The 24,761-nt window shown below is 36.3% G+C and overlaps 1 protein-coding gene, 1 long non-coding RNA gene and 1 pseudogene across 2 annotated transcripts in view; all 3 read right to left on the reverse strand.

The window, feature by feature from the left end:
• LOC118547621 (small ribosomal subunit protein eS4, X isoform-like) overlaps positions 1-24,761 on the reverse strand; it is a 404,116-nt gene that overhangs the window by 41,225 nt on the left and 338,130 nt on the right. The window lies entirely within an intron of this gene.
• Positions 17,120-21,245, reverse strand: LOC118547617 (14-3-3 protein beta/alpha pseudogene; annotated as a pseudogene).
• Positions 21,483-24,419, reverse strand: LOC144380948 (uncharacterized). The gene is made up of 3 exons (XR_013445304.1): positions 24,257-24,419; positions 22,799-22,966; positions 21,483-21,554 (listed from the first exon to the last, which is right to left on the reverse strand). It is a non-coding gene; the product is annotated as an uncharacterized LOC144380948 (long non-coding RNA).

Consider the following 24,761-nt stretch of genomic DNA (forward strand, 5'->3'; position numbering starts at 1 on the left):
TGTTTAGGAAGGAAACTGATGTCTTGAAAAGTTGAGGAAGAGACTAAGTTGTGCTTGATGCTTACGAGGGGCCACCATATGCAATCTCCAGGAGCTGCCATTTACATTGCTTTATTTGTTTGCCCCAGATGGTATCTATTATAAAATACACTGATCAAGAAAGTAACTTAATTTCTCTATGAATTTGCTGTTATTTGAGATTAAAGGTAACTATCAGGGTTGCCTGAGAAGTAAATGAAATAACATATAAAATAATTATCATGGCACTTGACACAAACAATGTACCTCAAAACTATCTCCTTCCCTCTCCACTCATTCCTATGCATTGCCTGCATCTGTGGAGCAAATCTTATGACTTTTGTCATCAGATGCAATTCAAATAACTTGGAATCTTTGGTTTGTTTCAGCCATTGGAGCTCAGCCAGTCACTGGACTATTTTTGATTAAAATTAGTGAGAAAGAAATTCTGTTCACTCATAGTAGAGGAAGCCAACAAAGGTTGTCTTTCCATGAAAAAGATAATATGCATTTAGGTAATCATATCACTCTTACTTAAAGCAGCATATCTATTCAAACATCCTTTATTTTCTTAAGTTATCACATTACAATTCTGCTCTATCTGCAGGGTAACTGTGCCTGACAATGGGAAACTATCTAGAATGTGGTGTCTTTGTTACTTTGGACATGAATAAATATTGGACTGATTAGAACATATGTTTATATCAGAATCCCAAATACTTCCTTAAACATCATTAAAACTATATTATAAACCTTCATTTTATGTGTATATATTTTTCCCACTGTAATTATATGAAGAATAAACTTAGTAAAAAGCATTTTTAGAAATATTGCCTACCTGAGAAAATTACCTCTTTGTATTTACATTTTTATTGTATATTTATTTTAGCTCTCACAATGATTTGAGCATTTCACTGCTATAAGGATATAAGTAGATAATGCCAAATAATAGATGACTTTAGTCAATTCAGTGGGGATAAAAGTCACATGTTCATTAAAATCATTTACTGGTTGATGGACTGAATTTTTCTCTCTTTTAAAGTATTGCTGCAGTGTAATATAAAAACATCCTGAAGAAATAAAATGAATAAAATAAAGATACATACTACCAATTCCTGCAGGGTTCTACTTCTAAATGAGAGTGTGCAAATCAGAGCACATTATGCTAAGCCAATAATTTCTTACATTGGTATGACTTAAAATTAAATAGTATATATTAAACACTCAGGATGTCAAGTTTCATCTGACAATGACTTTTATATAATAATAATACATAATAGAGAAGCTAGGGTTGAGATCATTGCTTAGGAAGACAAAAGCTTCACTGGGATAAGAGTACCAAAGTAAATTGGAAGTGACTCCTTGGACAGAGAAACAAAAACAACAGAAAGAGGAAATTTGGGGTGACTATAAGCAAGCAAAAAGATCAAAGATCTCTCTTCTTCCTTTTGCTCTCTCCTCCTATTTCCTTCCTGAATAATTCAGTCCTAATGCTCTGGAGCCAGGCAGGGCGAGTTAGGAATCTAGGTGGAGGCAGAGCCTGGTGTGGAGTGCTGAGGACCAAGCAGGTGAGGAAAGCAGCTACGTGTCATGAGTGAGCAGTGTAGGCTATCAAAGCCCAACAGGGGGAGAAAGGGAAAGTTTGGAGTGGGGAGTCAGAGTCTAAACAAGGTGAGAGGGAAATAATCCATGTGAAGAGGTGACCTGGCTTAGGGTTTTAGAGGCTGAGCAGGATGAGGAGGGTATCTTTGTAAAGGGACAGCTTGTCATTAGGTGTCAGAGTCCAGTGGGAGTGATGAGGCTAACCACACATGGGAAAAGTTTGATGTGGGGTGACAGAGCCCAAATAGTAAAGGAGGTATCCATGTGGAGAGGAAGCCAGCTGTGGGTGTCACAGGACAACTGTGTAGAGAAGATATGAGTAGTGCAGATGAAACAGTGAGAAAGTGGGTACTCTTATGGAGGTAGCCTGGACTGGGGAGGAGTCAGAGCCTGAGCCCAGCAAAGAGAAAGTCCATAGGGGGAAGGGGGCAAGTGTAAGAAATCAGGCAAAGCAGTGTTAATAGGGAATGGGGTGCAAGCAGTAATGGAAAACTGGTTACATACGGGGTACTGAGCAAATTAAATATATTAAGGATAATGGAGACCAGATTGGTATTGCCAGAGAAAAGAATTACAAGTACTAAATTAGGGAAAGGTAGAATGAATCTTGCGGTTTGGGTTGGAATTGAAGATGATAAGAAATGTGTTGTTTTCAATATATGTTGACAGATTCAAATGTAGATATAAAATGTGTATGGGTATATATATAAGCTTTTTGTTTTCCTAGTGTGTATTTCTTACAAAGAGTTTCTCTCACATAATTATAACACAAACATCAATATAGAGTATATATACTCTAAGTTCTATCCTCCAGAATGGCCTGCAAGCAACGATAGCCCAATAACAAGAGTACACCTTCCACTTAAATCTGGCTTCTAACTATCATTCTCCACTTGCAAGAACTAGGGTTCCTTGGAGAAATGGCTGAGCCCAGGGCTTGGGCAAGGAGAATAGAAGGTGTACCTGGAACATCATTTTATGCCAGACAACAAGTACTCAAAGAATGATAGGGATATTCAAGAATTTACAGAAGCTAGTTTGAAGCATCTTCAGTGGACAAATCTGATACAAATTGAGAATCAAAATAAATAATGATAGTAATGTCTTATGACCCATTGAATAAAATAGGAAACCATGAGTTCATATTGATATATGTAAAGTAACAAATGAAAACTATCATAAGGAATTGGATGTTTACAAAGTTAAAAATATCTCTCCATGAGGGATGCTTAGGTGGCACAGGTTAAGTGCCTGACTCTTGGTTTCAGCTCAGGTTGTGATCTCGGGGTCCTGAGATCAAGCCCTGCATTGGGCTCTACACTCAGGGTGGAGTCTGCTTGCAATTCTCTCTCCCCCTGCCCCTCCTGCTCGTGCTCTCTCTCTCTCAAATATATAAATCTGAAAAAAAATCTTCCCATGATACGCTTACTAATTAAAGAGAGAAAAAGAATAACTTTATAGTGGAAAAGCTTGGCAGATACCATCCTTAATCAAGTGATCTAAGTATATACCAATAATGTTAGGGAACATTAAAATCATGTGACACATAATAGAATGCAATGAGTAGAACACAGCATCATTTCTGTGATATTCCTCCCAAAGATGCATAATTTGAATTAAATCATGAGGAAATATCAGACAAACCTGAATTTATGGGCAGTTTGCAAAATAATAGAACTATAATCTTTGAAAGTATCATAGAGACTAAAGAGACATGAAAACAAAATACAGCACATAATTCTGAACCAAAACCTTTGCTATAAAGGACAACATTGAGACACTTGGCAAAACTGGAATGGGGTCTAAGATTTAAATGGTAGAAATGTATTAGTGTTAATTTCCTAAGATTGATGGTTGTGTTATAATTATGTGAGAGAAACTCTTTGTAAGAAATACACACTAGAAAGATAAAAAGCTTTTGCACAGTGAAGGCAACAATCAACAAAACTAAAAGACAACCTATAGAATGCGAGAAGATATTTGCAAAGGGATAAGGGATAGTATCCAAAATCTATAAAGACCTTATCAAACTCAACACCCAAAAAACAAATAATGCAGGGGCGCCTGGGTGGCTCAGTCATTAAGCATCTGCCTTCGGCTCAGGTCATGATCCCAGGGTCCTGGGATCGAGCCCCGCATCAGGCTCCCTGCTCAGCAGGAAGCCTGCTTCTCCCTTTCCCACTCCCCCTGCTTGTGTTTCTTCTCTCACTTTGTCTCTCTCTGTCAAATAAATAAATAAAATCTTTAAAAAAAAATGCAGTTAAGACATGGGCAGAAGACATGAATAGAGGTTTTTCCAAAGAAGACATCCAGATAGCTAACAGGCATGAAAAGATGCTCAACATCACTCATCATCAGAGAAATACAAATCAAAACCATGATGAGTTACCACCTCACACCAGTCAGAATGGCTAAAATTAACAACACAGGAAACAACAGGAGTTGACTAGGATGCAGAGAAAGGGGAACCTTCTTACACTGTTGGTGGGAATGCAAACTGGTGCAGCCACTCTGGAAAATAGTATGGAGGTTCCTCAAAAAGGTAAAAATAGAACTACCTTATGATCCACCAATTGTGCTACTGTGTATTTACCCAAAGTATACAAAAATACCAATTCAAAGGGGTGATTGCCCTCCAATGTTTATAGCAACATTATCAACCATAGCCAAAGTACGGAAAGAGCCCAAATGTCCATCAACTGATGAACAGATAAAGAAGATGTGGTATGTATATATATATATATATATATATATATATATATATATATATATATATACACACACACAACAGAATATTACTCAGCCATCACCAAGAATGAAATGTTGCCATTTGCAACAAGGTGGAAGGAGCTAGAGTGTATTATGCTAAGTGAAATAAGTCCGTCGTGGAGAAAGACAAATACCATATGATTTCACTCATACATGGAATTTAAGAAACAAAACAGATGGGCACCTGGGTGGCTCGGTCGTTAAGTGTCTGCCTTTGGCTCAGGTCATGATCCGAGGGTCCTGGTATCGAGTCCCACATTGGGCTCCCTGCTCAGCGGGGAGCCTGCTTCTCCCTCTCCCTCTGCCCCTGTTCGTGTTCCCTCTCTCACTGTCTCTCTCTCTCTGTCAAATAAATAAATAAAATCTTTAAAAAAAAAAGAAAACAGATGAACATATGGGAAGAAAAAAAAGAGAGAGAAGGAGGCATACCATAAGTGATTCTTAACAATAGAGAACAAACTGAGGGGTGATGGAGGGAGGTGAATGGGGGATGGGCTAGATGGGTGATGGGTATTAAGGAGAGCACTCATTGTGATGAGCCCTGGTTGTTACATGTAAGTGATGAATCACTAAATTAAAAAAAAAAAGGAATAACTCTAATGAAAAAGGGCAATCCTTCATAGAAAGATGCATATAAATTTATGGAATGACACTAGAGAAAATCTAAATAAATGGAAATATATATAGACTTACCTCACATAGCATCAATAGTGTTAACAATTCTGTCCTAATGGCTCTTGAAATGATACCATTTTTGGACATCTTGTTTTCTGATTTACAAGTGACCCTTGAACAACACGGGTCTGAACTGTGCAAGTCCACTTACACATGGATTTTTTGCAATACAGCACTGTTAATGTATTTCTTCTTCCTAATGATTTTCTTAATAACATTTTCTTTTCTCTGGCTTTATTGTGTGAATACAATATATAATACATATAACATAAAAAAAAGAAATACACAGAATATTTGGAGGTGATTGGACATCAGGTTGGCAACTTTTCCTCAAATCGTTCAGGGGAAAAGCTCTTGCATTGTACTTGCAGCTCTTCTGTAACTTCGATATTGTTTCAAAATTAGAATTTATTTTTTAAAAAGAGCAAAAATCTCCTAACCTAGTTTAGGAGGCAAGAGTTTCAGAATGTATGGATATAGGTGTAATACAGAAATCGATCAATGGACATTTACCTATTGAATTTCCATGTGGGTTCCAGCGGTCTACATGACAAGACATGGCTGCTGTTTAGTCAAAACTAAGGAGGAAATATATGAAAATGGTGGATTAGTGGATATATGTAATACGGGCAATATATACAATAGGCCATCAAGAAAGTGACCTGCGTGACCTGGAAAAGGCTCCAGATGAGAACATCAGTGCGGAGAGGATTATAGGGCTGGCCATAAACACAGGTGCAGCAGGGGATAGTCAGGACACTAATCTGACAAAGAGCAGAAGGCTTGTAATGGAAAGTAGTAGGAGATACAGCAAAGGGAGACACAACATGAGGATCTTTGCAAGCGACATTAAGGTGTAATGATGAGGTAGTTAACTTGTTACTCTAAACAAAAGACCCAGTTTAGCAGATAAAATCAATTGAGACAAAAGTCTATAATCATTTTCCTCTTGACTAGCTATCAACTAAGGTAATGGTTTTCAAGTGTAATTATTTCTTTCCTCAAATGTAATCCTATTTAGAAGTTCAGTGTTTTGGGTAAACAAAAATGAATCTGCTCTCATTCAATACAGAATGGAAAGCCTAGGGCCCCGCTTCTTGTCCTGTGTTTGCAAATGATAATCCAGTGAGGAAGCTCTAGCACTCAAAGATCGTAGATGGAAAATCATGACTATAGAGCAGTCTGAAGAGGTTCTCAGAGATATTTACATCGAATTTTTAAGTGGAAAGGCTCACAATAACGGCATATATGCTGGTTCTCTTTTTCTATTTCTTTGCATTAATGTATCAATCTCATTATTTTTTCTGTCCAGAATTTCTAGCCCAAACGGAGTTGTTTTAATCAAACAATGTATTTTTTGATTTTCCCGTAAAATGATCATCTGGCACCACTCTGTAGAAACACATATAGGGATTATATGTTTGGCATTCAGCTGCAATACTTTTTGAATCAAATTAAAAATATATTAAATTATTTTCTTTATCAGGTAGACAGAGTTTATGAAAATCTGGTTATTAGTCATTACCTTCAGGGATCTTCTTAGAAAACTAAGTTTTTTTTTCAAATTTGATAAAATCATTTCAGAATATTAAGATAATAGGATATTTAGAGAATATACTCGGAAATAAAATGACATTTAACTATAATTTCCTTTTCATTTTAGTAGATACTGATAAAAGTATAATTAAAGTTATCAAATAGATTATTATGTTTAAGTTTCCATTTATTTGATAAGCTCTTAAAGCAATCACAAAGCCAAAGCAAGCCACAGACTACCAACTCTGCCTTCCACCAGTGACTGGGCTCTGATTGCCATCCAGCCACCAAGTTAACCAACTCCCGAGTCCCATCTTTACAGCTTGGGGGTACAAATTCCAGCACATCTTGGTCAGGTTCTCTAGAAGCAGCACCTAAGATTCCTGTGTAATTTATTGGTCAAGAAATCTCAGGAGAAAGGGAGTAAGGGAAGCAGTAGAAAGTAGAAAACAAACACAAACAGGGATGTGGTCTCAGCTAGAGACTAGTTTTAGTCTGATTCAATGCGGAGTTGGAATCATAGAGTTGGAATCATAGAGTTGGTCCTACCTTGAGCAAGGGAGTCAACTTGGCTTCATTAGTCGGTTTTCAGACTCTCGCTGCTTGGCGATGGAGTCTAGGAAAGTGGAGCATAACCTCCCCATAATGTTGAACCTGATTCAGCTGAGGTCATTTCTCCTGGGAAGGACCGGCTGTGAGTTTTCAGCAACCAGCCCTTATGACCACTGTGGGGTAGGCGCCCCAGCCCAGTGAAGGAGATCTGATCCACTCCATCATTCAAACAAAGATAATCTTGAAATTAAAGAGACAGCTACTGATAATTATGCCAACAACAATAACAACAACAACAAAAACAATCAACCCCCCCCCCCAACAACTATAAACCAAGACCGTCCCAGGCAAACAGGAATATGTGCTCATCCTGCCTCCATCCCATTACTTCCTTGGTATATAGAACTGTTAGAAGACTGAGGGACTGATTTTCCTTTCTTTTACTTCTGATCACAATCCCTCAGGACCAGAGAGAGAATTGTTTACTTTATCCTAAACTATTAAAAAGTTTCAATCAAAGAAATGATTATTTTTTAGTTAAAGATAACATAACTTTAAGCCCATCGTGTGAACTTTACTTTGCTAATTGAATGTTTTTAAATTAAATGTCCCACAACAAAAGGCAAAAGTTTGAAAAATCTTTTTAAAAATGGCATTAGAAGTGCTAAGGTTACAACAAATGTTTTAAGATGAAGAAAATTGAGATGAAGTTTCTTTTAAAAACACTACATACAAGAAACCAAAGGACTCGAAAGACTTGTGAAATATTAAAACATGTTTTAAAAATTGCAAATGTGAAGTCATTTTTCAATGTTTCCAATATATAATTTTGTTAAGACATCTGCTTCTGGGAAAATTTTATTAGAAAACAAAACATTGTAAAAAAAAAAATCTATTTTCCAAATCCATGAAAAACAGATCTTTACAAAGAGACCAAAAAAAATATATTTAATATCATTTCCTGGAAGTTTATTTAGAAACTAGGGAGAGGTATTTTCTGTTGAACGCAGTGATTCCAACTTAGTGTGTGAGAGTTCAAGGCAAAAGGGGACACATTTTGCAACTTGTTACCACATTCTCCAGGCTTTACTATCGGTTCTCAGAGTTCTCACATTCTGAGTGAAAAACTACTGAACAAATCCATGAAACTGATGATGCCTTGATTTCAAGCAAATTATCTGATCAAATCACAAGAACAAGCAGGATTTTTTTTTCTTTTGAGTTGGTATATTTGTGATGTTGGAGTGTAGAAATAATATTTACAACCTTGTTGGGGTTTAATCAACAAACAATAAACTGCACATGTACAATTTTGACCCAAAACACACCCATGAAAACATCACCACAATCAGGATAATAAACATATTCAGTCATCCCCCAAAATTTCCTCATGCCTCTTGTAATTATTCTCCCCCCATCCAGTTGGATATTAAAGTTGTATTAAAATAACTTGTTATATTTTATTGGTGGGTAATATTCCATTGCATGGATATGCCACAATTTATTTATTCAACTGTTGATGGATATTTGGGTTATTTCCAGTTTTGATTATTACAAATAAAGTTGTTATGAATATTTATGTGTAAGTCTTTGTGCAAACATATACTTTCATTTCTCTTAGGTAAACACCTAGAACTGGAATGGCTAGAGCATATGGTAGATGTGTTTAAATTTTAAAGACATTGCCAAATTAGTTTTCCAAAGTAATTGTACCATTTTACATTATCACTAACAAGATAGGCAAATATTTCTTAGATACATGACCAAAACAATAATCTGTACAGTTTTAAAAAATAATAAATTGCATTTCATTAAAATGTAAAAGTTCTTCAAAAGACATTAAGAAAGTAAAAAGATAACCCACAGACTAGAAGAAGATATTTTCACATCATATAAATAATCTATATATTGAATATATAAAGAACTCCCAAGATTCAATAATATGAAGCACCCAAAAGTAAAATGGGTGAAATCTTCAGACACTTCACCAAATAAAATATAAAGATGGTAAAAATTCATGTGAAAAGATAGCCAATATCATTAGTCATTAGGGAAATGCAAATTAAAACCATGAGCTACTACTAGATATCTATAAGAATGGCTTAACTTGGAGACTGACCCTATCAAGTGTTAAGAAAAAAACTGAAACTCTTGGGGCGCCTGGGTGGCTCAGTCGATTAAGCATCTTCATTCAGCTCAGGTCATGATCTCAGGGTCCTGGGATGACGCTCCGCATCGGGCTCCCTGCTCAGTGGGGAGTCAGCTTCTCCCTCTGCCCCACTGCCCCGCTTGTGTGCTCTCTCTCTCTCAAATAAATAAATAAAATCTAAAAAAAAAAAAGAAAAAAGAAAAGAAAGAAAGAAAAAAACTGAACTTTCATACACTGCTGGTAGAAATAATATTCTAAATGTCTATTGATTAGATAATATTGTGTTAGGTTCTGCATGAATTTTATACTTTCTACGCTCCTGAAACTGAACAGTACTATTGCACTTCATTAACAGTGCTTTCTCCATAAGGAAGAAAAATAGAACTGATATATACTCTTGGAATAATTTTACTTATTTTATTACAACATATGGTTTTATCCATGCCTTTATTCTTTCTTTTTTTACGTTTTTAAAAATTTTATTATGTTGTGTTAATCACCATACATTACATCATTAGTTTTTGATGTAGTGTTCCATGATTCATTGTTTGCGTATAACACCCAGTGCTCCATGCAATATGTGCTCTCCTTAATACCCATCACTGGCCTAACCCACCTTGAAACAATTTATTCCTTCCCTTCACTGAGACTTTCGTCTTCCTTCTTGACTGTCCCATCCATCCCAAATTATCTTTTCATTTGTTTTGTTTCTTCCAAATTATCTTTATTATTTTTCCTCTTTATATCCACTAAATATTGGTGTTCCTTGGTGCTCTGTTCCTTGTTTTTCTCTTACTCCACAAACCATGAGGCACCTCACCTCATCCAGTCTCTATATTTCAGTTGGCATGTGCTTTGGCTGTTTGAAAATGTGTATCTTCACCACTGAGATACTGCTTGAGATTCTGATCCACTAGCTGCACTAACATGTCACACTGGCAACTACAATTCAGGATTCTCAAATCTGTTTTTATTCATTTCTATGCCCTCCAAATATGCTTTCTCAGTGTTCTCTATCAGTGTTAATGAATTTTCCATTCATTCAGTTTCCTGAGACAAAAATCTGGCTATTATCTTTGACTTCTTCCTCTTTCTTATTCACTTATCTTATTGAAGCTACTCCTTAAATCTTTAAATATTACTCTTACTTTCCTCTTCTCTCGTTTCCGCTGCTCTAACTCCAGCTTCCATTCATTTTTTGCCTGGACTCCTCTGATAGTCTGATCACCTTACTTCCGGTAATGACTCCTCCAATCACTTCACACATTTCAGCCTTGACTATTATTTCTAAAACTTAAATAGCTTTTATCAGTCTACTGCTTAAAACTCTTTAATGATTTCTCCTAGCCCTTAGGATACACCTCTTTAAAATGGCAAACAAACAAACAAAAATAAATAAATAAATAAATAAATAAATAAATGAATAAATAAATGAATAAATAAATGAATAAATAAATAAAATGGCAAACTATGTGGTAAAAAATAAAAATAAAAATAGTAACAAATTAATTAATTAACCTTAGCCTTAGCTTTACCTCACCTATTTTTCTTAAGATCTTCCCTCATGAACTTTATTCCCAACTCTATCAAATTCCTTCTTCAAACCTGCCATATTCTCTGATTTCACAGCCTTCCCATAGGTTGTTCCAACTACTTAGAACATCTCTTAGTTTTTCCTGACCCATTTTGCCTTGTAAACTTATATATAACTTCTATTTATTTTTCTATCGACTTATGCTGGTGATCATCTCCAATAGGAAGCTTTCTTGGATCTTCCTCGGCTGGGTTAGATGTTTGTACTATGTGCATTCGCATCATCGCACTCACGGAATCTAAAATTTATAGTTATATTGAGCTGTCTGATTCAGAAGCAGTGTAGGGGCAAGGATCATATCTGTCTTTCCACCACTATATCCTATACTTACAACATAATATGTATTCAATTAATAGTCATTTCTTTGAATTAATGGATATATTAATACATAATATATTAATAAATAGAATAATTAATAAATAATTAAGGTATTAATAATAAATTAATTTTATTAATTAAAAAGCTATTACTTGACCACAATAAGTAAATACAGAAATGAGAACCTTTGTGCTCACAGAAAGGAAGCCTCACAGAAAAGTGAGAAAACAAAAGAGGAGTTAAAGTTAGGAATGAATGTGAGCAGAAACAAAGATGAAAAAGTGTTTGGAAGATGGGAAAGAGTTGCCCTAATCAGCTCTCACAAATAAACATAAAAGCCTTTGCTGCCCCCATTTCAAGGTAGTTTGACTAACTCTATTCACGTTTGAGGATGTACACTATGCTTTAGGAGTAACAAATTTAACCAGGAAGCAAAACATAGAAATTCTAAATAATTGCCTCTTATGACATTGGTAAACACCTTGGAAAGAAGAACAGATGGCCAGGGAGAAGAAGATGAGGGAAACTGTCTAACTGGAACATGACAATCTTAAATGAACCAAACATGGTATGTGTCTTAGACAAAAGATATTCACTAGCACTAAGTAAATGTAACTTCTTGAATAATTCATTAAAAAAAAAGAAAAATATACAAGATCTATTTGTAGTACAACAGAAAAAAACTTAGCATTACCTTATTCACTACGACCCAGGAAGTTAAACTATTCAGTGTGTTAGTGTCCTTTCCCTCACCTTTTATTCAAACTTTTTATTGTTATTGAACTTAAAAGTTTTGTCAATGTTGTCAGAGTCCACTGCCTCATAATTGTTTTTCAGACAAAGCTATTTTGTTAAACATTGTTCTGCACATGAAATTATGTGTTTGATACCTGAGTTTTATTGGGGATAACTTAAAATTGCATTACATGTAGGATAATTCATAATAAGATGAAGAATTATATAGATTTGGAAAACAAGAGATGGAAGATTGACACCTTTTCCAAGGAATTAATCAGTGAAGAGTAAATGATTTAAAAATTATGTGACAAGGGGATAGACTAGAGGTACTCAGCAGAAAAAAGACATATATCAGTCTTTGTTTAGTTGAATCACTAAATACTACTTAATTTCCTTCATAGAAAGAATAAGTCCTAGAAATGTTTGCCTACAGATATTGGGGAAACCAATTCAAAACTTCTCTGTTTTGTATACAGACACAAATCCCTGCCTAGATTTCAGGCTCATAGAAACATTTTTTTAAAGATGTGTTTGTTCATCGCTTCTCAGCCTTTTGGCTAAGTTCAAGTGTGAAGATGTGTTTGTTCGATACATAACTACTCTATGAATACCATTATTTTTCCTAAATCTACTTTGCTCATTGACATAATTCTCTTTTGATAGTGTAATCTAAATGCAATATATACAGAAAATTTCCTTAGAATCCACATATAGATCTGTGCTCTAATATACATGTACATATTGATGCCATGATAAGAAGACACTACCAGTGATTCAGGTAGTGTCAAATCACTTTTATAGTGTTTTATATATAAAGAATAGCCATTTGATTGTTTCGTGTTTTATTGGTATTGTTGTATGATGAAGGTGAGGGAAGGGAAAAGAAGATGAAGTCTATGTGTAAGAGGTTAAAGATTTAGCCTGGAGTCTATCACCAATGAAATCAATGAAATCATATTAATAAGCTAATGATAAAATATCTAAAAATATCAGTTTTAACAAGTTCATAAATTGTTGGTCATATTTGAGACTAGTCTGTAATCTCACCAGTAGTATTAATGTTACTGTCCAGAGTCACTCTCCAACCTTCTCTTAACTGTTATTTTATAACATATGTTTCCCCAGACCATGATAACTAGGGTTCTAAATAAGTGCATATTAATAGTTTGCTTGCATCTTGTTTGTTAGTTTTTAATGTCTTGGCAAAATAAGGAGTTGGCGATAAAATCAAATCTTTTTCTTTTGTATTAAATTACATTTTATTGTCCATGAAATCCAAGTCGGAAAAAACTATATTAAATTACTTTCAAAACTTCTTTTACAAAGATCTATGCAGCTTGAAATATGTTTTCTAGATGACTACTCAAGAAATGAAGACTTGCTTTAAATAAGACCAATCTGAAAAGTATATTTTTCTCTCCAGTTTGATAAATTTGCTTTCTTAGTAGTGAATATATGTCTCTTGTCTTCAGAACAGTAAACCAAAAATCAGGCAAACTTCATACCTGTTGTTGTCCTTCAGAGGGAAAAAAATATCATTTAATACTTTAGTTCCTATGCATGTATGTATGCTGTTAAATATCATTCAATATTTGCATATAAGTTAGTCAATAAAAGACCATAAGGATGAGCTAGTTTCCTGGAATGATTAAATTATTTGATATTAGATGCCATCTGATAATTCTCAAATACTCTATGCTTATCTAACCATTAAATAAGATATTAGACAATGGAAACTTTTCATACCCTATTCAACATGGAGCTCATATTTAGTCTCCATGGAAAAGGAAAATGGAATTTAACTATATTCACACCCATTGTATCTAAGCACTAAAAGATCTTAAAAAGACATAATCACACATTTTATTCTAGTTCTTTCCTGTTTATTCTCGGCATAACATATTGAATTCTCTGTATTTCCCATATTCTTCAAGAAAAATATTTTTTATGCAGTAGCTGTCTCATATATTATTAGAATACATGAATACTAATAGATGTTGGGCTTGCTGTGTCTAATCTATGTGAAATGAGTCCTTCATGTAAAAATCATGAGTTATTTGATTATGAGGAATGGAACCCAAGATGTCAGAGACATGTTCTACTAGGCTTCCTAAACCTACTGACACCTCTTGTTTTCATTTTCTTAGTAAATGCAAAGAGAAAAGAGAATATAGATGAGCCAAACATAAAACTTTGCCAATTTCATTTTCTTTATAAAAGGAAGCCAATTGTCCCAGAATATTAGTCCTCCAAGTGTGGTCCACAAACACTTAAGGGTCCCCAAGCCCTTACAGGGGTTCTCTTATCATCGTCAACATATTATTTACCCTTTTCTCACACACTCTCACACAAGTGTACAGTGGAGTTTTCCAGAGGCCACATGACAATGATATTGAATCATGAAATGTGTCCACGTTTGGTACATCTTCATAACTCAGTGAACAATATTTTCCAAATAACCAATGCATTATGTGACTTAAACTTCATGGATAAAAGATCCACTCAAAATGCAAGATAAAAGATTTTTTATTTATTTATTTGACAGAGAGTGAGAGAGCACAAGCAGGGGGAAGAGCAGAGGGAGAGAGAGAAGTAGGCTCCCCACTGAGCAGGAAGCCTGACGCGGGGCTCCATGCCAGGACCCTGGGATCACGACCTGAGCGGAAGGCAGATGCTTAACCGGCTGAGCCACCTAGGTGCCCCTCAAAATGCAAGATAAGCCAATAGATTTTAATGTAACAGAATATAGAAGGTATAGCGCTACATATTCAGATTCTACATTGTAACCAACCTTCGAGAAACTACTTGTCAAGTTTTGGTGTTGTATGAAAGCATATACACAGTTATCTGAAAAGTCTGTTAAAATGCATCACTCTTTGTCAACTACATGTCTGTGTAAAGCCAGATTTTTCCCCTGTACTTCAATGAAACACATATTGCAACAGATTGAATGCAGAAGCAGATATGAAAATCCAGTTTATTACCCAGTCAAACATTTAAGATGTACACTGCAAAAATGTAAAACATATAAAGAGGTCTGGAGCCAAAAAGCTTGAGAACTGCTGCTCTAGGAAATAAATCTGCATTACAAAAGAAAATTTGTGCCAGAAGAGCATTTAACCCCAATTTAAAATGAAACTCTGTTTAAAGGCTATATAAAAATTAGAACAAGACTATTTGTCAGGCTGTTTGGGAATTCCAGAAGGTGAAGGAAATTACTGGGTCCTAATTCACAATGTGAAGTGTATGTATGTTTGTATGAAATGTATATATCTTAGCGCCACCTGGGCTTAAAACAATGAGAAACACTACCATGTAAGCCTAACTAAGTCAATAGCATCTAGATCTAAATCTAGATTATAAAATGAAAAAGAATCAGTGACTAAAAGAAAATATCATGCACCCTCATAGCATTTCCAGACAATCACTTTATAGAGTATGGCTTTTTTGAACTCTTTTTGTTCCAATATGGCTAACTTTAACCCAGAGCCACTTCTAAATATACCTGTATTAAACAAATATTAATAAATGTAAGCATTACAACCAAAAGGGCGACCAGTGACGTTAATGGAAACAAGGATGATGAAAAAAGCAATAATAAATATCTTATACTAAGAAGAATGATATTTAGTTTAGGATTAATATTCCCTCTGAAAATCAGTGAGAACAATGATATGCCTTTAGTTATCTAGTAATGGGAAACCCAAAGATTAAAAGTGCCAATCATTTACACTTTACCTTGTAAAAAAAAATAGATGAAATATTTCACAGCAAAGTTTGAAGAAAGTGAACATTCACCATGAAGAGACTATTTTACATCAAGCTAGAAACCTCAGAGTATTGTACACAAATGTCTTCCACCCACCACTACACTGGGTCAGACAACATTGGTTCTAGGTTTTCTCCTCCATCATGTTCCTGTTCCATTCCCGCTGCTTTAGTCCCTAAGCTCTGTGACTATAACCTCTCCATCCTTCAGTGTGTCTTCACACAGATGCCATCATCAAAATCATATCTGTTCAAGTCTCCTCATGTTTAAATTGTCGATGCCTACAAGATCAAGTCCATATTCGTTGGCTTCACATGAGTCCTTTTTCAATCTGTCCCCACCTGCCTTTCCAGACCTTCAAAACCAACCAAGTCTGTCTGTTTCAGAAATGTCCTCTATTCTTAACCCAGCTCTGTCTATTCATCTCTTTCTCACTCTATCAGACACTTAATCACGAGAACATGATTTAATTGCATAGTTCACACATGGAGTTTTATGGACTCTGATTTTGGAAGAAACAAGAATTTTTACATCCCAATCTTTTTCTCCAATGCCAAGGTGATGTTAAATGCTAACTAATAATAATTATAGTCACCATTACTTGAATATTTACAAGGTGCTAAAGGTTTTTACTAAGTAGTGGGAGCAATTAAGTTGCTCAAAAAATTCAGATGCACTGAAAAATAAAAGTTGTATGTTTTACCTATAATTTGATCTTTTCATGAACTTATCTAAACTCAGTCTTGTCAAATAATTCAAACCCTATGTTTAGGCACTGTTCAGTCTTTGATGGTAGTATCATTTTCTTCTGTCTCTGTCCCCCCCTCTTAAACATGGCATTAATTAGACTTACATGGATATCCCACATGCAACCCAAATTCAATATGCCCAAGGCCATGTGCTTACTTACCATATTCCTCCCTTCATCTACCACCCTTTTTTTTCTCCTATGTTAATGGTTACCAAACCAAAAATCCGTAGGTCTTCTCTACAATTTTTTTTTCCACAGGCAACTGATAAAATTTTTTATTTCACTTTTGAATTTTTACACTTTTCCTGATTATTCCGTGTTAAGGTGGAAACTAGAACTGTTTAAAAGACATACACAAATCTAGTACACCAATAACTGGGGGTTTTTCTTTTTCTTTTTTTTTTTTGGCTATACTATTTTCACAACCACAGGAGTGCTTGACCGTCACAGAAGCAAACGTGAGGCAGAATACTGGTAAGGAAAAATGGAAGCAAGAAAGAGCTCCGAGATGTACAGACAGGCTTGTTCCACATTCACTACTGCATTTTCAAGCACCAAGTATTAACTGCACATTTTTGTTCAGCTAGAAAGGGGGGAGGGATTTTTTTCTTTTTTCTTTTTTTTTGGTTTTAAATCAGTGCATGAATGTTTCTTTTCTCATTTCAGCAGATGGACAAACAGGTGGACACTACAGCTACGTGGAATGTTCAAGGGAGAGGGGGTACTGTGAGACTGGTAGGCCTGGCTATTCTGGACTCTCCCCACTGTGGTGTTCATGCAACTTCCCTGCATTATAGGGTCTTGTTCAAACAGGTCTGTGAACTTGGCTGGAGGAGCACACTTGGGAGATCTGGTGACAGGTACTAACAAGCGTTATCAGGGCTGGCTGCAACACAGGGAGAAATCATGGGTATTTTAAAACACTTTTTGATTCAATCTCAGTCTGACTGAAGAGCAACAAGCGTGCTGAGAACCGGAGGAAGCCAGAGCTGTGTGCTGGAAGCTCTTCTCAACTCTCTGAAGCGAGGTCTGCTGACCAAAGTGCTCGCCATCTTTGCTCACCCCCTTCAGGCCCCCACCCTGCCCAAACAGTAGTAAACAAAGAACAGAAGACAACGACAGAATTCAAAAAGAAAAAAATGTAAGGAAACAGGACAGAAACTTAAAGAGGGAAAAGAAAAACCAAAGTCAACAGTCAAAAAGGACAGTGGGAAGAATGTTTGATTTCAAAATTTTAAAAGCCCCAAGCTAGGAAGCACCCAAAGACTGAGTACTTCTTAAGTGAAAGGCAATCTCTGCAGAACATGACTCTTAAAGGTATTACCCAGGAAACAGATAAGGCCATTCGTAAGATACATGGCTTTTTTCTTCTTCAGGTCCTGGTTACAAGGAAAACAGATTCCACTACTGGAGCACAAGTTGCAAATCAGTCAGACGGCTGTGGGAAAGGGGTGTCAGTCACGTGTTCTAGGAACACTGGACCTTTGCATGGTGTCAAAACCCAATTAACTGCCACAAAGAGTTTCCATTTCAGGCTTCGAGTTTACTCAGAGGAAGACACTGTGGACATCTGCAGTCATGAACTTTCGAGTGGCAACAGCCCAAACTGGCCAAGTGTCTGTAATCCCCCAAAAACAGGCAGAACTACTGTGAGCTGCTGTCACACTTGAATGTCACAGGACAGGTGTCTCACTCCACGTCCCAATATAATCTCTATAACTTTCTGTACAACTTTACCATGGAACTGTTACTTCAGTGACTAGTTTGATATCAGATTAAACTTTCCAAAAAGTTACACATAATTCAGGTCTAGTTTTTCTAACAGTAAGAGTTCTGCTAAGTTACAAAACCCCATAATCACAGTGTTCAGTTTAAAAAAAATTCAACACACAGTAATCCTATCAATGTTAATCAAAATCAAAATTTCAGAATGCCGTGGCATTTATGTGACCAATCTGAGTTTTAGATACAAACACCAGCTGTTTATCCCATGGACCATTTTGCTAGGCTGAGGCTGTGAAAAATTGAAAGTCGACGTACGACTCTTTTTTTTTTTTATCGCACAAAGGGATATATGTGGAGGGTACAGAGTGACATTGAACAGATCACGAAGCACAACAGACATTAGTTCTCTCCCTCCCCAGCATCTCTTTCATCTCCCTGGTTTTCCGACGTGCACAGTGTGAGATTGTCCCTAAGCAACTGCATGATCAGGGTGCTGTCTTTGTAAGACTCTTCATTCAGTGTATCCAATTCAGCAATTGCTTCATCAAAGGCCGTTTTTGCCAGGCTGCAAGCCTTTTCAGGAGAATTTAGAATCTCATAGTAGAAGACTGAGAAATTCAGTGCCAGGCCAAGTCGAACTGGGTGTGTAGGCTGCATTTCTTTCTTACTAATTTCAAATGCGTCCTGGTAAGCCTGCTGGGAGTTCGACACAGTGCTTTGTTTATTACCTCCAGATGCCACCTCAGAAAGATACCTAAAATAATCTCCTTTCATTTTCAAGTAGAACACCTTGCTTTCTGGTTGTGTAGCACTGGGAATAAGATGTTTGTCCAACAGCTCCAGAACATCATTGCAGATATCCTGCAGTTCGGCCTCTGTCTTCTCCTGGTACTCTTTGCCCAGCTGCTGCTGCTTCTCATTCCTCTCGGTTTTCTGCTCAATGCTGGAGCTGACGCGCCACGAAGGGCGGCGGGCGCCCACCACGTCCTGGTAGGCGACCGAGAGCAGATTTCTCTCCTCCTTGGGGAGTTCGTGCCCCTGTTCCGAGGCCGCAGCCATGGCTTTCTGTACCAGCTCACTTTTATCCACGGTCGTTCCCGGGGGGAGGGCAACAGGACGCAGAGACGCTTGTGAGCGAAGCTCGGAGCGCGGTGACCGCGTCCTTCCCAAGCCCACTCCTCGGGCGGCGGCGGCGGCGGCGGCAGCTCCCCTTCCGCCTCTTCTCTACTATTTTTGAAAAGCAAGCAATTAAACAAAATTGCTGATTTGATTTTCCAAAAATTTCCATTCCTTATTTCCTCCTTCCCCCCATTACTTCTACTCTACCCTAGATCCTAGCTCTAATAATCTCTATGAAAGAGCCTGCTTCTCGTCCTGCCACCTTCAAACACATTCTCCATGTCGTACCTGGGTTGCTCTACTGAAAGTGTAAATCTAGTGTGTTTAAACTAGTTTGTTTGTTTAAAACTAGTTTGTTTAAAACCCTTACTAGTAATGGAATAAATCCTAAGATTCCTGGCTCAACACAAAACATGACACAAATACTATTTTTCCAGTAACATTTGCCACTATTCCCTATCTCACAATTAATGCTTTCATAATAGGGAGATGCCTGTAATGTCTCCTCACCCCCATGATTTTTTTATATCCTTTCACCTTTGGTCATGGTGTTCTCTCTAGAGTTTCTTTTTCACGTTTATTTATCTGGCTAACTCTGACTCATGTTCAAATACTTAATATCTATGATATTATCCCACTTTGTGCATGTATTGCCCCTAAAACTTATTAAAACTCTTTAGGACAATCACAGACCTGTACCTCTGAAACAAATAATACATTATATGTTTAAAAAAAAAAAAAAAAGATAGTAGGAAGGGAAAAATGAAGGGGGGGAGTCGGAGGGGGAGATGAACCATGAGAGACTATGGACTCTGAGAAACAAACTGAGGGTTCTAGAGGGGAGGGGGGTGGGGGAGGGGTTAGCCTGGTGATGGGTATTGAAGAGGGCACGTACTGCATGGAGCACTGGGTGTTATAAGCAAACGATGAATCATGGAACACTACATCAAAAACTAATGATGTAATGTATGGTGATTAACATAACATAATAAAATAAAAAATGTAAAAAACAAAACAAAACAAACTTTCAGGACAGGATTTGTGCTTGGGTTGAAAACTGCATTCATTAATCTCAAGTGACCTTCCCACTCTAAAATTCTAAACCTTGTGATTTCCCTTACTAGTCATACCCACCCCAATCCTCTCAAACCCAGCTTCTCTCTTTCAAAATTCTATGTAAGGCTTTTCCAACTCAGAAAAAAAAAATAATTTAAGGAAAACATTTCTCTCAGTTATCAGAAGATAACTCACATATTAGGTGCCAAATTTAGATAAGCATCTACACAAACAAGACCCATTTCCTCATTAAACTTCCTTGAGGGAGATTTCGCTGATTTTCATCATTCTGCCAGTTCCAAAATTTCTCAATCTTTCTTCCAAAACATTTTTATATGCAAGTAAAACTGGCTGAATATACAGACGCATAGAATTTTAGACCTATAAGAAACATTACATTTAACTAGCCTAAATCCCTTCTTTTTACAGAAAAGAAAATGAAGCCCAAAGATTTTCTGAAGGACACATTGCTCATGAGTTTATGTGTTTCTGCTACACATGTGTTTGTCACCATACTCCCAAATATATTTACACACACATTTGTACCACACAGTATGTAGCTAGACCCCTGTCGTATCCCTGGTTTTAGGGGGATGGAAATCACAGCTTCTCCTTGTTCATTGCTTTCTTAAAAAAAAAAAAATCAACACTATCTAATTCCGATTTTACACTCTAAGTGAAGGAAAATGTTGACTGAATGAATGACTGACTCCCCTACTACTCTGCTAACTGGTGTTAAGGCATCTCTCTGAGCCCGACTTTGTTTCTCCTGGCATGAATCTCATTCACTCACGTCAATGGCAGCCATATCCAGGGACTTGTGGTCAGAACAGAGTCTAGTGTGCTGTTTCTCTCTAATTATTCTACTTGACATTGCTCTGGCTTTTTTTCCCTCCAGTGTGTGACTGGAAGTCTCTTTAACAGTTGAAATAGTGGTTATGTATGCACACTGGAGAAATGGACAATATTCACTAAGATCTGTCATTTGTAAGGCACTGTGAGTGACTAATCCTTGCTCTCTCCTTTCCTAGCTTCAATATATGCATTATGATCAATGTTAACTTCTATGATTACTCTAAAGGCAATAAAAGGTAATACTTTCCTCAAGTGGTGCAGGGCCAGGATGGATTATCCTGCTGTCTGGTCTTTAATGAAAGATGTCTAAGTTACACATGATTTGGACCTATAATAAGTAAAGGGAGAACATTCTTATCAACCATTCTCTGTAAAAAACTGGAGTTCAGAAGCCTTGCCCCTGGTTTCCTTAAGAGGAAATCAGAGCAATTCAAAAAGAGTGGATTCCAGGTATAGATATCAGATTCATTAGAACTATTACCTGAACCCCACAGTTTGAGCTACTTGTTACTCACCTACCACCTCAATACTGGTCCAGTGCCCAGACTGGTTCTGACTGAGGCAGGAGGCATTGAAGAAGCTCTTCTCCATACTATGATAAGCCTTACTCAACCAATCTCGGTTTAGTTTCCTTGACCTTTGCTTTGTTCCCATGTAAGACTTACAGTAACATATGTGGAAAACCAGATTTTTTTTTCCCAGTAGAGGTATATGCAAACTGTGTGTTTAAATTAAATTATTATAAGCATTTAATATGAGTAGAATAACAATTTAAAATTTTTAAACATCCCTATGAGAAGTGGATATTTAAAGGAAATGCATCATTATATTTTCTGCTATTCAAATAATTATTTTTTAGAAAGTTGTATTTCCACATAACAAATTTTTAAAATTATGCTATAAATCTTCATGTTAGCCATAGTAAAAATCATGTGATAAACTGACTTAGGTATTACAAATAAAAGACCCCTGATTCCTTTAATATTATAATTGAGACTTAGAAAAATAAATTTAATACCCAGTCTAGAATTGAATGCTTATTTTAGGGCAATAAGGATAATTTTTTTTTTCAACTTCCTTTTCCAAAGAGAGTCTTGACTCACATGATTAGTGACCAGCAGAGGGCACTACCTACACAGCTGAGGGTCTGCATCCTTGATGACTAACTTCTTCCACTCCCATCCCCACCCACTGGCACTCACACTACCACCATCACTATAAGGTACAACTCAGACTCGGTCAAGTGAAAAGAAAGAAATCTGTGCTTGTTTGTTCCTATCATATCAGAAGTTAACCTTTAGCTGGAAACAATTTACACCAATGCACTAAGCTTAGATAATTGTTCTGATATAAATATAGCCTTAAGCTAGAACTTCTTATATATTCAAGGAAGATAAGTAGATTCCTTTGTACTTTGTTTCAACCATCAATTGTGGTTAAAAACTCAAATTACGTTTTGCTGAAACTGCTTCTTCCTATCATACATCAATTCCCACATATATAAAGTGAAATTTAACCTACATGTTTCCAGTATTACTTTTTTACATGTTTCCAATATTATTTAAACTGTACCTCTGCAGGGGCGCCTGGGTGGCTCAGTCGTTTGGCGTCTGCCTTCGGCTCAGGTCATGATCCCAGGGTCCTGGGATCGAGCCCCGCATCGGGCTCCCTGCTCAGCAGGACGCCTGCTTCTCCCTCTCCCACTCCCCCTGCTGGTGTTCCCTCTCTCGCTGTGTCTCTCTGTGTCAAATAAATAAATAAAATCTTTAAAAATAATAATAATAAATAAACTGTACCTCTGCAGAACTCTACTACTTCTAGAAAAATTTAGAAGGCTTTTTATAGCTTGCTTATGCTCTCTCCTTTCAACAGGGGAGTGATTTTATAACTTTTAAAATGTTTTTGTTTGTTTAAATCAAGAAACTGCTAGGGTAAATTCATAGGTGTATTTCATGTGAGAAATTTCCTAAATTTCATAAATTTTCATAAATGTAGTGCCTTACTGAAAAATTCTTCACTGAAAATTGTATAATACTGGAGAAAAATGAGAAATGTAAAATAGACAGCAGCATCAGTTTATCAAACAGAATCCTTCTAAAAATGAAAGCAAGACCCTCCCTTTCTATATTTAATAGCTGTGTGACATTGGGAAGATTACTTAAACTTATCTTGCCTCAAATTCCTTCTCTGTAAAGTAGGGATGATAATGTTATTCTAGTTTCTCAGTTTACAGATGAAAAACTGAAGCCAACCATGATTCTGAAACTTTGTGAGATATATCTTATTTTAACAGCTAAGAATAGAACACAAGCTCCTGAATTCTCATCCTGTTCATTCTACCTCTTTTCGTATATTCTTGTCTAAGTACAATCAGAATCTCTAACTAAGGCTAAACTTAGTATATAATTTACCTCTACTCCATTTATATGACTATATAAGCAGCTGTGAATAAGCGAGATGTTTTTCTTCAAAAATAACTTATTTTGATCCAGAAAAAAAATGTTAAGTGATGATTTAATATTTACCATATTCATTTGGATCCAAAATGAAAGTCCATGCAAAAATCTTTACCAATGATGGTGAAATCCTAGAAAGTTAACATATTTTTAGAAAGGGATATAATTTAGAAAAGGATATAAATTATTTCCCTATTCACATTGTTTTCAAAAAGTTATTAAAATTTAATTTCTTGCAAAGACATTTTTATACAGAGACGAGCCAATGGCAAGGCAAAATAGAATCAAAGTTTATAAGTATTCAGTTATAGGATTAGAGAGTTTCATTGAAAAATACAGGCTTGGCTCCTGGAAAATCTCAAATATAGGGTTGGATTAGGGAAGGCTATTTAAAAATTCAAGATAATGACTATCTGACAAAACACAATTTAATATTCACAGTATATTATGCTATTATCATCTCTACAAATAATAACTCAATTTAATTCTCACAACAAACCTACATACTTTATTGAGATTGTCACCTATATTTTATAATGAGGAAACTGAGGCACAGAGAAGTAAAATAAATTACCCATATCACATAGCTGGGAAATAGCAGAGCTTGGATCTGCACCCAGGCTGGTCAACTCCAGAGGCCATGCATTTAACACCAGCTCTATGCTGCCACATCCCCAATAAAAGCCTTCAATAGTTTCTTGTCATGCTCAGAATAAGTTCCTTGCTGTGGCCGTCACATAGTGTGACCCTGCAGATCTTCCCAAGTTCATCTCTTCTGCTTCCTTTTTGCCTACAATGTTGCAACCACATTGACCTTTCTTTTCCTTTGACAAGCCAAGTTATTTTCCCAGGGTCTTGAAACTGATTATTCCCTCTGCCCTAATACCCATCCCTTTGATCATCATATGGCTGTCTTCTCTCTAGCCTTCAGATCCCACTTTAAGTGTCACCTCCTAGCAGAGATCTTTATGATCACACGCTGAAAGAAGCCACCCCATTACTGCCTAATAAAACAACCTATTATATATTTCTTTGTAACAGTTATAACTCACTGATATTTTTCTTGTTTAAGCATTTAT

The sequence above is a fragment of the Halichoerus grypus genome, chromosome 2 (genome assembly GCF_964656455.1).
Source record: "Halichoerus grypus chromosome 2, mHalGry1.hap1.1, whole genome shotgun sequence".
Taxonomy (NCBI): Eukaryota; Metazoa; Chordata; class Mammalia; order Carnivora; family Phocidae; genus Halichoerus; species Halichoerus grypus.